This window comes from Miniopterus schreibersii, assembly GCF_964146895.1.
Source record: "Miniopterus schreibersii genome assembly, chromosome: 5".
In the NCBI taxonomy this organism is placed as follows: domain Eukaryota; kingdom Metazoa; phylum Chordata; class Mammalia; order Chiroptera; family Miniopteridae; genus Miniopterus; species Miniopterus schreibersii.
The window spans coordinates 45,355,976-45,370,877 of NC_138106.1; positions in this window are offsets into that span (position 1 = coordinate 45,355,976).

A 14,902-nucleotide genomic window follows, 5' to 3' on the forward strand; every position below is an offset into this window, starting at 1 on the left:
GAAAAAATATTACTAAGAGAAATGTCATAGATTTTACTCCCTATGTTTTCTTCTAGGATTTTTGTGGTATTGAGTTTTACATTTAAGTATTTAATCCATTTTGAGTTTATTCTTGTATATGGTGTAAGAAGGTGGTCTAGCATGCATCTGTCCAATTTTCCTAATAGCATTTACTGAACAGACTGTCTTTATCCCATTGTATGTTCTTGCCTTCTTTGTCAAATATTAATTGACCATATAGGCTTGGATTTATTTCTGGGTTCTCTATACTGTTCCATTGATCTATATGTCTGTTTTTATGCCAGTACCATCTTGTTTTGCTTACTATGGCCTTGTAGTATAGTTTGATATCAGGTAGTGTGATTCCTCCAACTTTGTTCTTCTTTCTCAAGATTGCTTTGGCTACTTGGGGTCTTTTGTGGTTCCATATAAATTTTTGGATTATTTGTTCTAGTTCTGTGAGATATACCACTGGTATTTTTAAAAATTTATTTATTGAATTTAGAGAGACAGGAAGGGAGAGAGAGAGAAAGTGGCACAAGAAGTGTTGTTCCACTTATTTGTGCATTCATTGGTTGCTTTTTGTATGTGCCCTAATTGGGGATCGAACCCGCAACCTTGGCATATTGGGACAACACTCTAACCAACTGAGCTACCCTGCCAGGGCATACCATTGGTATTTTGATAGGAATTAGGTTGAATCTATAGGTTGCTTTGGTTAGTATGGACATTTCAACAATGTTAATTCATCCTATTCATGAGTACAGAATCTGCTTCCATTTATTTGTATTTTCTTCAATTTCTTTCTTGTTTTAATTAAAATTTTTTTTCAACTACAGTTTACGTTCAATATTATTTCGTATTAGTTTCAGGTGTATAGCAAGCATATTGGTTAGACAATCATATACTTTACAAAGTGTTCTCCCTGATATTTCCAGTATCCAACTATTACCATGCATAATTATTACAGTATTATTGACTATATTTCCTATGCTGTACTTTGCATCCCCATGATTATTTTGTAACTAACAATCTGTACTTCTCAATCCTTCACCTTTTTCATCCAGTCTCCCAAGCCCCCACCCTTCTTCAATTTCTTTCTTCAGTGTCTTACCATTTTCTGAGTATAGGTCTTTTACCTCCCTGGTTAAATTTATTCCTAGAGCCCAGCTGGCATGGCTCAGCAGTTGAGCATCAACCTATGATCCAGGAGATTGCCGTTCAATTCCTCAGTCAGGGCACATGCTCAATCCCCAGCAAGGGCTGTGCAAGAGGCAGCTGATCAATGACTCTCACATCATTGATGTTTCTATCTCTTCTCTCCCTCTCCCTTCCTTTCTCTGAAATCAATAAAAAATATATACACATTAAAATTTATTTCTAGGTATTTACTTTTTTTGATGCAATTGTAAATGAGATTGTTTTCTTAGTTTCCCTTTTTTAAAAAAGATTTTTTTAATATATCTTTTTTATTTTTTTATTTATTTACTTATTTATTTTTAAATATATCTTTATTGATTACAGAGAGAGGAAGGGAGAGGGATAGAGAGATAGAAACATCAATGATAAGAGAGTCATTGATCGGCTGCCTCCTGCACACCCCCGACTGGGGTTAGAGCCTCAACCCTGGCATGTGCCCTGACCGGGAATCAAACCACAATCTCCTGGATCATAGGGCCACGCTCAACCACTGAGCCACACTGGCTGGACTAGTTTCCCTTTCTGATAGTTCATTATTGGTGTATAAAAAATGCAACTGATTTGTGGGTATTTATTTTGTATCCTGATAGTTTACTGAATTTATTTATCAGTTCCTGTAGTTTTTTGGTGGAATCTTTAGGGTTCTCTGCATACAGTATTGTGTCATTTGCAAATAATGGTAGTTTTACTTCTTCCTTTCCAATTTGGATGCCTTTTATTTCTTCTTCTTGTCTGGTTGCTGTGGCTAGGACTTCCAGGACTATGTTGAACAAGAGTGGTGAAAGCTGACATCCCTGTCTTGTTCCTGATCTAAAGGGAAATGCTTTTAGTTTTGTCCCAATGAGTATGTTAGCTGTGGGTTTGTCAAATATAGTTTTTATTATGTTGAGATATGCTCTCTTTGTTCCCAGTTTGCGAAGAGATTTTACCATAAATGGGTGCTGGATTACGTCAAAAGTTTTTTCTGCATCTCTTGATATGATTATATAATATTATCCTTTATTTTGTTTACGTGGTATATCACATTAATTGATTTTCTAATATTGTACCAACTTTGCATCCCAGGAGTGAATTCAACTCGATGTTTTTAATGTATTGCAGAATTTGGTTTGCTAATATTATGTTGAGGATTTTGGGGTCTGTGTTTATCAGGGATATTGGCCTATCTTTGTAGTGTCTGTATCTGGTTTTGGAATCAGGATATTGGTGGCCTTGTAAAAACGAGTTTGGGAGTCTTTCCTGCTTTGGAATATTTTGAGAAGAAGGATAGGTGTTAGTTCTTCTTTGAATGTTTGATAAAATTCACCCGAACTTTTAACAACTCTTTTTTTTCTTTTTTTTAAATATATCTGTACTGATTTCAGAGAGAGAGAGAAACATCAATGACGAGAGAGACATTGATTGGCTGCTTCCTGCATGCCCCCCGCTGGGGATCGAGCCCGAAACCCAAGCATGTGCCCTAACTGGGAATCGAACCACAATCTCCCAAATCATAGGTCAATGCTCAACTGCTGAGCCACGCCAGCCAGGGAACAACTCACTTTTTATGTCGTTTGTTTTTCCTAATATTTTTTCTTTTTAAATAGACTTTATTTTTTAGAACAGCATTAGATTTATAGAAACATTTCGAAGGTAGTACCAAGTTCCCCTATATCCCTCACACTCAGTTTTCCTTATTATTTATTACCTGTTAGTGTTATGTTTCTTCCTCTCAACCATTTTCTATGCACTATGTACACATCACATAATTCTGGAGACACATTTTTGTTTGTTATGGCTCAGCCTCCTCCTCAGAGCTTAGCTTAGTGCTCTGCGAGGAACCATCATTCAACACAGGCCAAGTCAGGTGGAGCTGAACCAAGGTGAAGTCCTCACTCTTTGTCCAGAAGAACAGGATGTGTCAATATCTCCTTTCCTTCCTTGTGGAAACATAAAACTCTCCCAAGAATGAGCTCTGATTTAGAAAAAGAAAAAAAAAAAAAAAAAAAGAAATGCTGGAATCTATTATCGACTAGTCACCAACAACAGTCACTTTGTGATTCTGTGATTCTAGCTCAGGGCAGGGGAAATTATTCAATAAATGAGCTGATTTTATCTTAGCTCAGGAACAAACTGATGCCAAAGGAGCCCCATCCAATAAACATTTATTCAGCACCTAGTAGGTGGCTATGGGGAGAGTCCCCAGGGCTCTTAGGACTGTCCACTTAATCTGTAAAGCACAGTGTCATGGAGCAGGGAAGAAACGAGGCAGGAACATCAGTTTTGGGGAGGAGGGTGTTGGGCTCTCTTTGGGACAGGCTGAATTTGAATGGGTCATTCAGGTGGAGGTGTCCAGCAGGCACCTGAGAATAAATATCTGGCAGGGAGAGAGAGGCAGTGGGGGAGAACGCAAGTTGGTATGTGTCCAGGGAGCAGAAGGAATCTCATTGTAGAGGTCCAGATAGGATCATGTGGGTACTTGACCTTTAGCTCTTTACGTATGTACCTTCTCTCCGATAATTCATGGCATTTGCACATCTGTTGCTTAGCTGGTTTTTATAAAAATTCTTGGAAATAGTTTTTACAAAAATTCTTGGAGCACTTCCAAGGATGCTTTGTGCTGGCCATTTGTCTGTTTTAAGTAATATCTAAATATGAAACAAGGATGCTTATCTTAATGTTTCAAAGACTTTTGATGCTGTAGAAGTAGAATGGCAAGCTTCTGGAAGCCAGGTAGGTCATCAGAAAGAACCCAAGAGAAGTCTTCTGAGGCAGCTCTTTATCACCAGAGTTCAACACAGCACCTGACACAATAGATTCCCTGTACTCTTTTGACAAATACCCCTGGGAACAAGGTGAGAAGAATGGGACCACAAGTCCTAGCCGGTTTTGCTCAGTGGTTAGAGCGTCAATCCTCAGACTGAAGGAACTGGATGGTCTTAAGGGCAGTTTCACTTAAGCTGTGATGGCCCAGGAACTGCTCTTGTCCGCTGAAAAACTTGGTAGAATAATGGGCCATTACAGCCGCATAAAGTCGCCTTCATGCCAGTGTGCCCTCTCTGTGGGGAGTGCTGGAGAAACAGTTGGTAAAAACATCTAAACTTTACTCAAGCCTGGCCAGCCTGGTTCAGCAGTTGAGCACTGACCTATGATCCAGGAGATCTCAGTTCGATTCCCGGTCAGGGAACAAGCCTGGGTTGTGGTCTCAGTCCCCAGTAGGGGACATGCAGGAGGCAGCCGATCAATGACTTTCTCTCATCATTGATGTTTCTATCTCTCTCTCCCTCTCCCTTCCTCTCTCTGAAATCAATAAAGATATTTAAAAAAATAATAATAATAATAATAATAAATAAACTTTACTCAAGTGTCTCTGAAGACCAGCAGCCTGGGCATCACCAGGGATCTTTCTAGAAATAAAGAGTTATGGACCTTCTGAGTCAGAATCTGTATTTGAACAGACCTCCAGGAGACTCCATGCTGTACATTAAAGTTTCAGAAGCCCTGAGCTAGTGTCTAGATTCCATGTGGATCTCAGAACCCACTTCAGTTTGACTCATCTCAACTCTTGCAGGGAACCCTGCCTGTCCCTTAATAAAGTCAACATCGGACTTGGATCTCCGCCTGAAATGAGTTTGGGATAGGGTACACTGGGCTCTGCAGGACTGCCTCCTGTTTCTCAGAGTCTCTTTCTCTTTGGAGCGCTCTGCTGCCAGTGCCTACCCTAAGTTCTGGGTTTGACTTGACTACAGAAGCTCGTGGGTCTCTTCAAATGCTTCCTTGTTTAAACTCAATCTCAGGCCCAGCCAGTGTGGCTCAGCGGTTGAGCATCGACCTAAGATCCAGGAGATCACGGTTCGATTCCTGGTCAAGGAACATGCCTGGGTTGCAGGCTCAATCTCCAGTAGGGGGCGTGCAGGAGGCAGCCGATCAATGACTCTCTCATCAATGATGTTTCTATCTCTTCTCTCCCTCTCCCTTTCTCTCTCTGAAATCAGTAAAGACATATTTAAAAAAACACACACAAAAAAAACCCAGTCTCAGAAGCAGTTATCTTATGATGTTTGGAGATGGTTTATCATGATTGCATTTAGGTTGGCTGCTTTCCAATGACCTGGTTGGGGACTGCAGACCTTCATCTCATCAGTTAAGCAAATTCCAATGTCACTCTAGCATAGATTACTTTCAGAAAGCATTTCTGGAAGATAGTTATCCCAAGCACATTGCACCTAGTAACTTTGTCTTTATATTTGTGCCTGTGGCATCAGATTCAATTATAAACTGGACTCAAACCTTCCTAAGATGGTTATTTATGGTTATAACATCCAGAATGCATCCTGGCAGCAAGAGCTTTAGGCAGCAGAGCTTCACCCATCTGCCTGCTGGACAGTATTTTAATATTCAATCCCTGAGATGTAGTGAAAGGGTGTTTTAAGATAAAGGACTGCATAGATATGAAGCTAAGCTGTGCGTTTAAAAATCTGTGCCACTTGGAGCCAATTACTTGATATTCTTTGCACTTCCATTTATTCATCTATAAATTGGGTATGGAACCTATTTCACAGAATTGTTGAGAGGCAAAAATAAGATGACACAGTACAAGCACCGAGTGCTTGGGCAGCCTTTGGGGGCTCAGTGAAAGTCAGCAGCCTGACACCTGGGCACCCTTGCCCTGGGATGCGGCTTTCCCTGCCATGCAGGAACTGAGATGAACCGGGGGAGCCGGGCCAGCCCTCACAGATGTAACCACCAAACAGTTACCTCCTTGACCACATTTTCATGTAGCAGAAATAAAATTTTTGGCAACATAATTTTCCAAACCAAGAGAAAATTTGTCTTGGGTATATTAAGCTGAAGAAACCAAAAAGTTTCTGACGACATGGTATTTTTCCTGACCACTGGATCTGCTGACTTGGGATTTAGATTTAATTATCTCTTTGCAAGTTTTTTCTTTACACATTGGTTCATTTTCTCCATTTACATCAGCAGCTACCCAGCACTTCACAAAGTTCTTTCAAAGTCCTCTTCATTAGCCTTTTTAAAAAAGTCCTCAACTTAGGCAGTGTTTGGCCGTATGGCAAGCAGTTTATCAGAAGCTTAAGATTACAGATTTATACCACAGAGGAAGGGAAACTCAGATATAAGCAAAAGAGATGCCAGCTCCAGCTGTTGAAAGGAGGAAGATGAAAACAAGAAAAGCCAAACTGACTCATTGATGTTTTGGAAACAAAGTTAAGAGAATTCTTTTAATTCAATAGCTCTCCTTATCAAAGGTCAGTATGTACATTCTGAGAATTTAACGAGATCAGCTATCTTGTAGGGACAAAATGAATGCACTGCAATTCTGTCAAACATATACCTAGATTTCTGGAGGATCAGTTATACCACAAAGTCTTATTTTTAGAGTTATCTGAGATTTCTACTTCAACAGGAATATGAATCCATACACTGAATCTTCTCAAATCCCACTTGGATGGTCCCTGAGCCTCTTTAACAAAATTTCTGCCTGGAGGAGAAGTCTCTAGAGCCGTCTATGCAGACGGCCTGTGTCACGGTTAGATTTGTAAAGAGGCAGCACAGTGGCATTGTTTAGGGCCGGGTCCAGAAGCTAGGTTGGCTAGGTTTGAATTGTGGTTGTCACCACTTATTAATCATGCAACCTGAGGCAAGTTCCTTAACTTTTTCTTCTTCTTCTTTTTTTTTTTTTTTTTGATAAAAATAAAGGTGGTATATTTATTTTAACAACAAAATAGATTTTAAGCCTTAACTTCTTATAATGCAAGTTTTCACACCTGGAAAATGGAGATACTATTAATTCTTATTTTTAAGGATTGTTATGAGGGTTACATGAGCCAATACTGCAAAGGGTTAAAATTGTTCCAGCACACAGTAGATGCTCTAATGGCAAGGATGTTCCCAGCCAAATAGACTGGGCTCTTTTCCATTATTAGCTGACTAGACTGGTGATAAACTGGGACAGAAGACATACCGTGTACCAGACCACAGCAATATGTGGACATCACATTATCCATGGAGAAGAGGGAAAGATGGAATACTAGTACAATTAACCAGTACATGGCAAAACTAGATTTTGAACCCAGGTCTTTCTGCTCCAAAGGCCAAACTGCTCCCATTGAACCCTACTGAAAGCTCAACATGAGTTGACAATGTGCTGTGGCTCCTAAGATAGTGGATGTGGTAGCAGACAGATGGGATTCATAAAGGCTGTAGACTTAGAACAGAGGAGTGGTGGCTCTGCTCCATCTGGACTGGTCAAACTATGCTTCCAAAAGTGACTAGTGGATGGGGAGGTGTGGAATCGTGCCCTGTGGAGGCTCTCTTAGGGATATTTAGGATATTTAGCCTTAAGAATAGAAGACAGCTGTGGATATAAAAACAGTCTTCAAGCAATACCAATTTATAGAAAGCAGAGGGAGAGAGATTTTAGATGAATACAAATAACTTTCTAACAGTCTGAACTACCCAACGCTCTCTGCTTTGGAAAGTGATGGATTTGCCTTCATTAGAAAGGTTAAGGAGAAGCTGGATAACCACTTGATGGGATGAAGTAGTGGGAATTTGTTCAATGAACTCAGTGTATGCTTATTGCACATTTATTATAGGCCAGAGATGGTATACAAGTTAAAGTTCCTCCCAAACTTGAAATTCTATCATGAAACTAGTTCTATTTTGCCCAGATGGGCAAAACGAGAACCTCATATCCTGCTCAAAACTCTGACCAAACCACTATATTCATTGGCATAAATATCATCATAATTAATGTAAAAATTAATTATTCTCTTTCCTTGCCCTGAGTAACCTTTGCCACTTGCTATAAAGTAGGGGCAAACTTCTCCATATTAACCTGGATATTGCTCCCGTTCCATGTTCTCCATGTGAGCTTCCTTTTAGCACAGGGGAAACAAAAATTAATTTAGTCAACAGTATTACAACAGGAAACTGAAGGGTTCCAAGTACATTTTTAAGGGGGAAAAAAGTGCAAAATAAAACAGAAAATAGTACCAACCTCAAATATATGAGCTGACAGTGCACCCCCATTTTCTGGAGTGTATCCTGTTCCAGTGTGCAGAGCTCCACATTTTTATTTTATGATTCTGGTCCTAAAGCGATTGCCCTAGGCTTAGGATTCCAAGGTAAAGAAAATGGATACAGCTTGTCAGTAGGAACTGTAGTCAGAGCTGAATGCAGGTTAGAGTGGTTTCTGCCGTGGTTGCTGTGAAGACATGCTATACGGCGGGCAGTTCTGCTGTGATTCACCACAGTGCAGGCCAGCATTTGAAAGCACTTGAAAGGGCTTTATCTATGTTTTCTAACTCTGCCTCCCAACTCATAAAACCTCAGTCAATATTTGCTGAAGTGTAGGGTGGTAGAAAGTTGAAACAGTGGACAAAGTAACAGAGAGAAACCTTGGGAGTTGAAATTTAACTTTGACCAAGTCATTTGTCCTGTTCACTAGAAGAACTTGTGCTCTGAGAAAGATGACCTAGGACTGTGGTTTTCAAATACAGGTCACAGTCCAGTGAAAAATAAAATCTAATAGGTTGAAATCAGCATTTAAAAAATTAAATAGAGAATTCCAGACTGCTTTGCACACAGCTGGGCATTTGGCTGCCACAGACCCCGACTCGCTTTTATTTTTGCTTGTATTTAACATGTGCATTCCTGCTTTTTGTCCTTTAAGTATAAATTGTTTCCCCAGCGACCTTATTTGCCTTTTCAGGGGTACAGACTTGTTTTCTATCTTTTTGCATGTTTTTGCCCTACACAACACTACTCAGTACTAAATGTTATTATTTCATGAAACTTTTGTTTCAATTTCGTGTGAATACACCCACATACACACACACACATGTGTATACTGAATTGTGGAAAAAAACTGACATTTTACCGTGGAGTGCAGTCAAAAATGTTTGTGAAATGCTGACCCAAGAGACCCCATTTAACATTTAGGTCACAGATAGAACCCCAGAAAGAGCAAATGGTTTTGGGTCCTTTATTACTGAGTTGACAGGTTAATGTTTTGTTTTTTTTTAATTGTGATGAAATACAACATAAACAGATTATGTTTTAAATGTCAGAGACAAAGTACTAAATTAAATGCCTTTGTCTAAAAACCAATTCTCAACAATAAAGACTAAAAAATAAGAATAAAAATAAAAACTAAGTCTCCCACTTCCAACTTGCATCATCTTGTAGGTTTGGGTTCACAATGCCTTCCCCCCTCCCCCTTTGCCTTTTTCCCTCCTAGGTTCCTGGTCTGCAGCTAAGGTAAGAGGTGTATGTATGTTTTGGCTTTGATTTTATGGGACAGGCAGCAAAAGTTCCTTCTTGTACTGTGACTGAGTTAGAGAGGAGAATGTGTTTACACTCATTTGTGCTTTTACATTAAAAAGTAGATTATTAAAAAAAAACAAGCATAAAGATTTAGCTAGACTCTAAATGGGCATATAATTTGGAATAAGATTTAGAGAATGCCAAGTGTGCCTTGGCAAGCATACCATAGCCTCACCTCTCTTTTCAGATCTGGGCATTTGCCTGCCACAGGCCCCGACTCGCTTTTATTTTTGCTTGTATTTAACATGTGCATCCCTGTTATTTGTCCTTTAAGTATAAATTGTTTCCCCAGTGACCTTGTTTGCCTTTTCAGTGGTACAGATGTTTCCTATCTTTTTGCATGTTTTTGCCCTACACAGCACTCCTCTGTACTAAATGTTAATAAGGACAACAATAAATTATCTTTTCTTCTCGGCCATTATCAATCACTGAGTCTTTTTTTTCTGGAATCAGGGCATTCAAAAGCCTTTGAAGACAACTTTCCTTCTCTTGAGCACTAACATTGTTGCAAGTTGCTTTTCAGTTTCCAGGCTTTTGCCCCTCAGAACTGCATTTACTCACTTGGCTTGGGCTCTGAACTAGCAGCTCCTTATATTTCTATAACAGTATAGTTTAAGGAGCTTTCCTACTTGTATTTTTATTTATTTATTACAATACAACATCTATATACTGTATTGTGTGTTCACCACCCTGAGTCAAGTCTGTGTGGGTCACTAGTTATCCTCCCTTTACCTTCTTCTACCTCCCCTCACCCTCCTGGCCTCTAGCAATCACTGGTGAAGGAAATAAGGGGGTGTCACCTCCATGTGGCCAATGGGGAAACTGAGGCGCAGAGCCATTAAGCCCTGGGTTCTGTAGCACATCTGCTGAGAGCTAGGCTAATTTTACTACATCAGTGGCTTCTCTGGTATGTTTTTTTCCTGCAATTCCTCCCTCACCAAATAGCAAGGCTCTTGCTTCCATCTCCAGTAAAGAAAAAAGAGAGGGAGAATTTTTTTTAATATACTTTTTTATTGATTTCAGAGCGAGAGGTAAGGAGAGGGGGAGAGAGTATAGATAGAAACGTCAATGAAGAGAGAGAGTCATCTATCGCCTTCTGCATGTCCCCCGCTGCGGATCCAGCCGCAACCTGGGCACGTGCCCTGATGGGGACTCGAACCCTAATCTCCTGGGTTATAGGCTGATGCTCAACTGCTGAGCCACGCCCGGGGGCAGGAAGGGAGAATTTTGCAGCTAATGACTGCCATACACTCTCTTCCACCAGTAATTCCCCTGAAGAAGCTGTCAAGATTTCGGTAGAGTAGAACTTTGAACACAAATCCCAGCTCATTCTCACTGCAGCCTTAGACCTACACAGGTGTGTGTGTGTGTGTGTGTCTCCCCCCCCCCCCCCCCCCCCCCCCCCGCCGCTATCCAACAGTAGACAGAGCATTCCTATGAAACCTTTCGTAAGCTGAAACGGTGTAAAAGAAGACTCAATTACCATGAATTTATATGGAAAAAATTGGAGGTATTCTAGCCCTCCAAAATAACCTACCAAAGCATACCGGATACACTTAATTACATCCAGATTTACACTAAGTATAACACCCTTATGAGTTCTCTTAGGCTTTTCTGATACCTTAGGACACATCCTGCTAACGATGCACAGAATAAAAGAAAATAAAGCACAGATGCTCACAGACACAGTGCAAAGCTACATCAGCTTGATGCCCAGAGGCTGAGCGTCCTTCTCGGGAAGGAGCTTGGGGGGCCCCTCCTGCGCCTGGGGGTGCGCGCTGCCTCTATACTGGCTCACGGCGAAACCAACGCTGATCCTCACTCCCCCTGCCCCCCAGCCTCCTTGTCACTTTTTTTCTTCAGATTTCCTTTGTTATGGAAAACAGATGTCTCGAAAGAGGGGACCAGGCCCTTATCAGGTCTCCGTGAGCCCGCTGGTAGTGTGTGGGTTCTTGCTTCCATGACTGGAATTCAGGTGAATTTTAGAGCACGTTTATTAAAGCTGGGGGCAGTGAAACAAGGAAGGGCCTAGGATAACAGGAGAGGGACTAGGTGGGGAAATGAGCCTAGGCTGGGCCACTTTGGCTCACTAAGAAGTCAGAGAAAAGGGGGTCTTGGGGGCAGGTGCTGGGGCTTGCCTCGGAGGAACTGCTGCTGCCGGTTGCTGCCCTGGTTGAAAGCCTCGGGGGGTCCCTTAGAGTTTAGGGGATGCCTGCCTGTGGGGGAAGAAGAGGGGGAAGGGAGAGGGAAAGGCATAGGCGTGCTCCTGGGAGGGAGAGCACGGGGACATTTGTTTTGAGGGGATTAAAGGCTGGGTGTTTAGGGAAGGATCGCAATAGAATATTTATCAGTTTTATGCTTATGTGCTAAAATGAGACTTATTCCCTTAATTTTCATCTGTCCTTGGGTGTAGTTGGCAAACGGCACTAATTGAATTTCTGCTGTCTCCTTGAGTAGGGTGATTTAAGCTATTTACTCTCTGGCTGCGGGGGAGAAGTACAAACCATTTACTCTTAAGTGCACCTGGTTTAGGGAAGATAGGATTTACTAGATGGCTGCATACTGCTTGTTTAAGTAGCTGCCTCAGTTTCCCTATTCTGTTTACTTACCAAGGAATTTTCCTAGCTTTTTACTATCTTGCCTCACAGACACTAATTAATGTAGGTCTTCTGTAAAAGCGAAGCTGCAGAAGGCAAACTTTCCAAAATTGAGGAATACCTGTAGATGTCTTCCACGTTGCATTCCTGACTGACCCTGCACAATGCCACCCAGACTGACTCAACCAATGCTCACCAAGAGTCTACTATGTGCCAGATTATTGTGTATTTTTAGGAAATTGCACCTATCTTATTTCATTTAACTCAGGGAAATTCTTCCAGGCATTTTTATTTCCATTTTACAGGTGATAACAACCCAGCCTCAAGAAAGTTGAGAACTCCTGGAGAGTATTATGTTAAGCGAAATAAGCCAGTCAGAGAAAGACAAATATCACATGATCTCACTGATACGTGGTATCTAATGAACAAAATAAACTGATGAACAAAATAGATACAGAGACAGAGAAGTGTGGAACAGACTGAGGAATCTCAGAGGGAAGGAGGTGGGGGGGTAACAAAAGAATTTTTATGCATATGCATATATGGTAGCCCTGACACAGACAATAGTGTGGTGAGTGCTGGGTGGGGGGTGGGTGTGGGTGTGAGGTCAATGGGGGAGAAAGGGGGACATCTGTAATACTTTCAACAATAACAAATTAATTTTTAAAAAGTTGGTAACTCCAATTCCTTGACTCCAGGCTTTGTGCTCTTTCCCCAGACCTCACCTTTGTGGGGTTTTTTTCTTTTTTCTTCACATTTTCAATTCCTCTACAACCTCCAGTTTCCTTTATGCAAAATTTTAGTAAACATGACTTTTTGAAAATTTTTTATTTCTGTGCACCTTTTGGAAGAACTGCAGAAATTTTAGTTTCAATATAAGGGAAGTTTTATGTAACAGTCTGTGGAAGGTTGGGAGTTGAATAATATCCATTTCAGTTATAGTTAAAGGTTACCCAAAACATTTCTTTGCCAAGCATGATGATGACTCCAGTACTGGGAGTCATCCAGAAGTGGGAGCTAAGGCTATATAATTGTGTTGTAATAATGCAACAATGAGAACAAAAATCATATTAAAAAAATTAAATCTTCGAACTGTTAAAAAGCAAAACTCAATCGAGTAAATTTGAAGATCTCATTGGCTTTTAAGCAAGTCATGAATCGAGCAGCATCTCACTTAGCAATTAGAAGGGTGCTCTGAGGGGCTGTACAAAATAGACAGTTTTTATAGGAAGGAGCTAGGGCAAGGGAGCTATTAAAAGAAAATATTATTTTGAGGTGGGACATCTCTTATGAGGGGGAAGAGAATGGGATGGGTTGTTTATTGTTTTTTAAATATGTTTTTATTGATTTCAGAGAGAAGGGAGAAAGACAGAAATATCAATGATGAGAGTCATTAATCGGCTGCCTCCTGCACTCCAGGTTCCTACCTGACACTCAGCCACTGTGCCCCGCTGGCCGGGATGGGTTTTATCACGCAGACTGCCTTTTCGTTCTATGAGGTTGGGAGGTAATGAAGAGGGCTCAGGCCTGGCTGGGTAGCTCAGCTGGTTGGAGCATCGTCCAGATGCAACAAGGTTGCAGGTTCCGTCCCCCATCAGGGCACATAGAAGAATCAACCAATGAATGCATAGGTAAGTGGAACACACGTCTATGTTTCTCTCTCTCTTTCTCAGATCAATTAAAAAGAAAAAAAAGAGGGCCTACTGTATTTGACGGATTAGCTTACTGGTGGAAAATTTCAGACTGGTTGATTAAGATCCCATTTCTGGGAGATGTTGAAACTGCAATTAGATCAGGTATTAAATCTAGGTTTGGTATCATGGGCTTTTAGCACAAATGATGACATTTGGGGCTTGCGGTTTTCTGTTTAATGGAAAGTTGTATGGATTGACAGACAAAGTTTTTTTTTTAAGAACCCACCAGTCTAGGAAAAGGAGAGGGGAACTCAACAGGCCTATTGTCTGAATTTCAAGGCGGCCCCTCCATAGCTAATCCCTATCCATCCTATTTGCTTTAACTTTGTTCTGTGTAGATCCACTAAGGCAGATACTCCTGCTTAAAAGTTTTTAAAATAGTTCTCCTTTGGGAGAGATTTTAAGGAAAGGAGGTAAAGGGAGGGGGGTAGAACCCGAGTATTTTCTCTAGCTCGGAATAAGGGGAAGAACACGAGCAGAAACCAATTTGCATTTTAAAAGACTGATTGTTCTACATCCCTCAGAGCTCTAATTTTGAAAAGGCTTTATCTCTAACCTTTTTATAATCCAGGTCGTTTTTTTCGATTTGTAGCTTTTTGTACACTTGTCCAATCTTCCTCACTGGACCCTAGGTTACAGACAAGAGGCAGGTTGAGGGTGTGAATGTTTGGAAAGGATTTAAAAAGTGACAAGAATTCAATTCTATTTACTATGCATTGCACAATCCTATAATAATAATGGCAACGAGCACGAAAGTTCATCTACAATTCTATCATCCTAATCACTTTTTCTACTTTCCCTTCCATTCCCTCATGCATTAAACATTAGGTGAAGCACTGCCAGTCTTGGTTCATGAGCAGCTTTTCCACATCCTAAGTACAAATTTGCTTTTTGTTTTTAATTATTTTTCTTCTTGGCTTATCCTAAGTATTTCTGAGACTGCAAAATATATCTGCACAATATGGCTTTAGTGGCTACCTAATATTCCATCAAGGACGTACGCTTTAGAAGAATTATTTCAGTGCTAAGAATCCAACATTTAGGAGTGAACGCTAACAGCACTTGACCTTGCACTGCCAG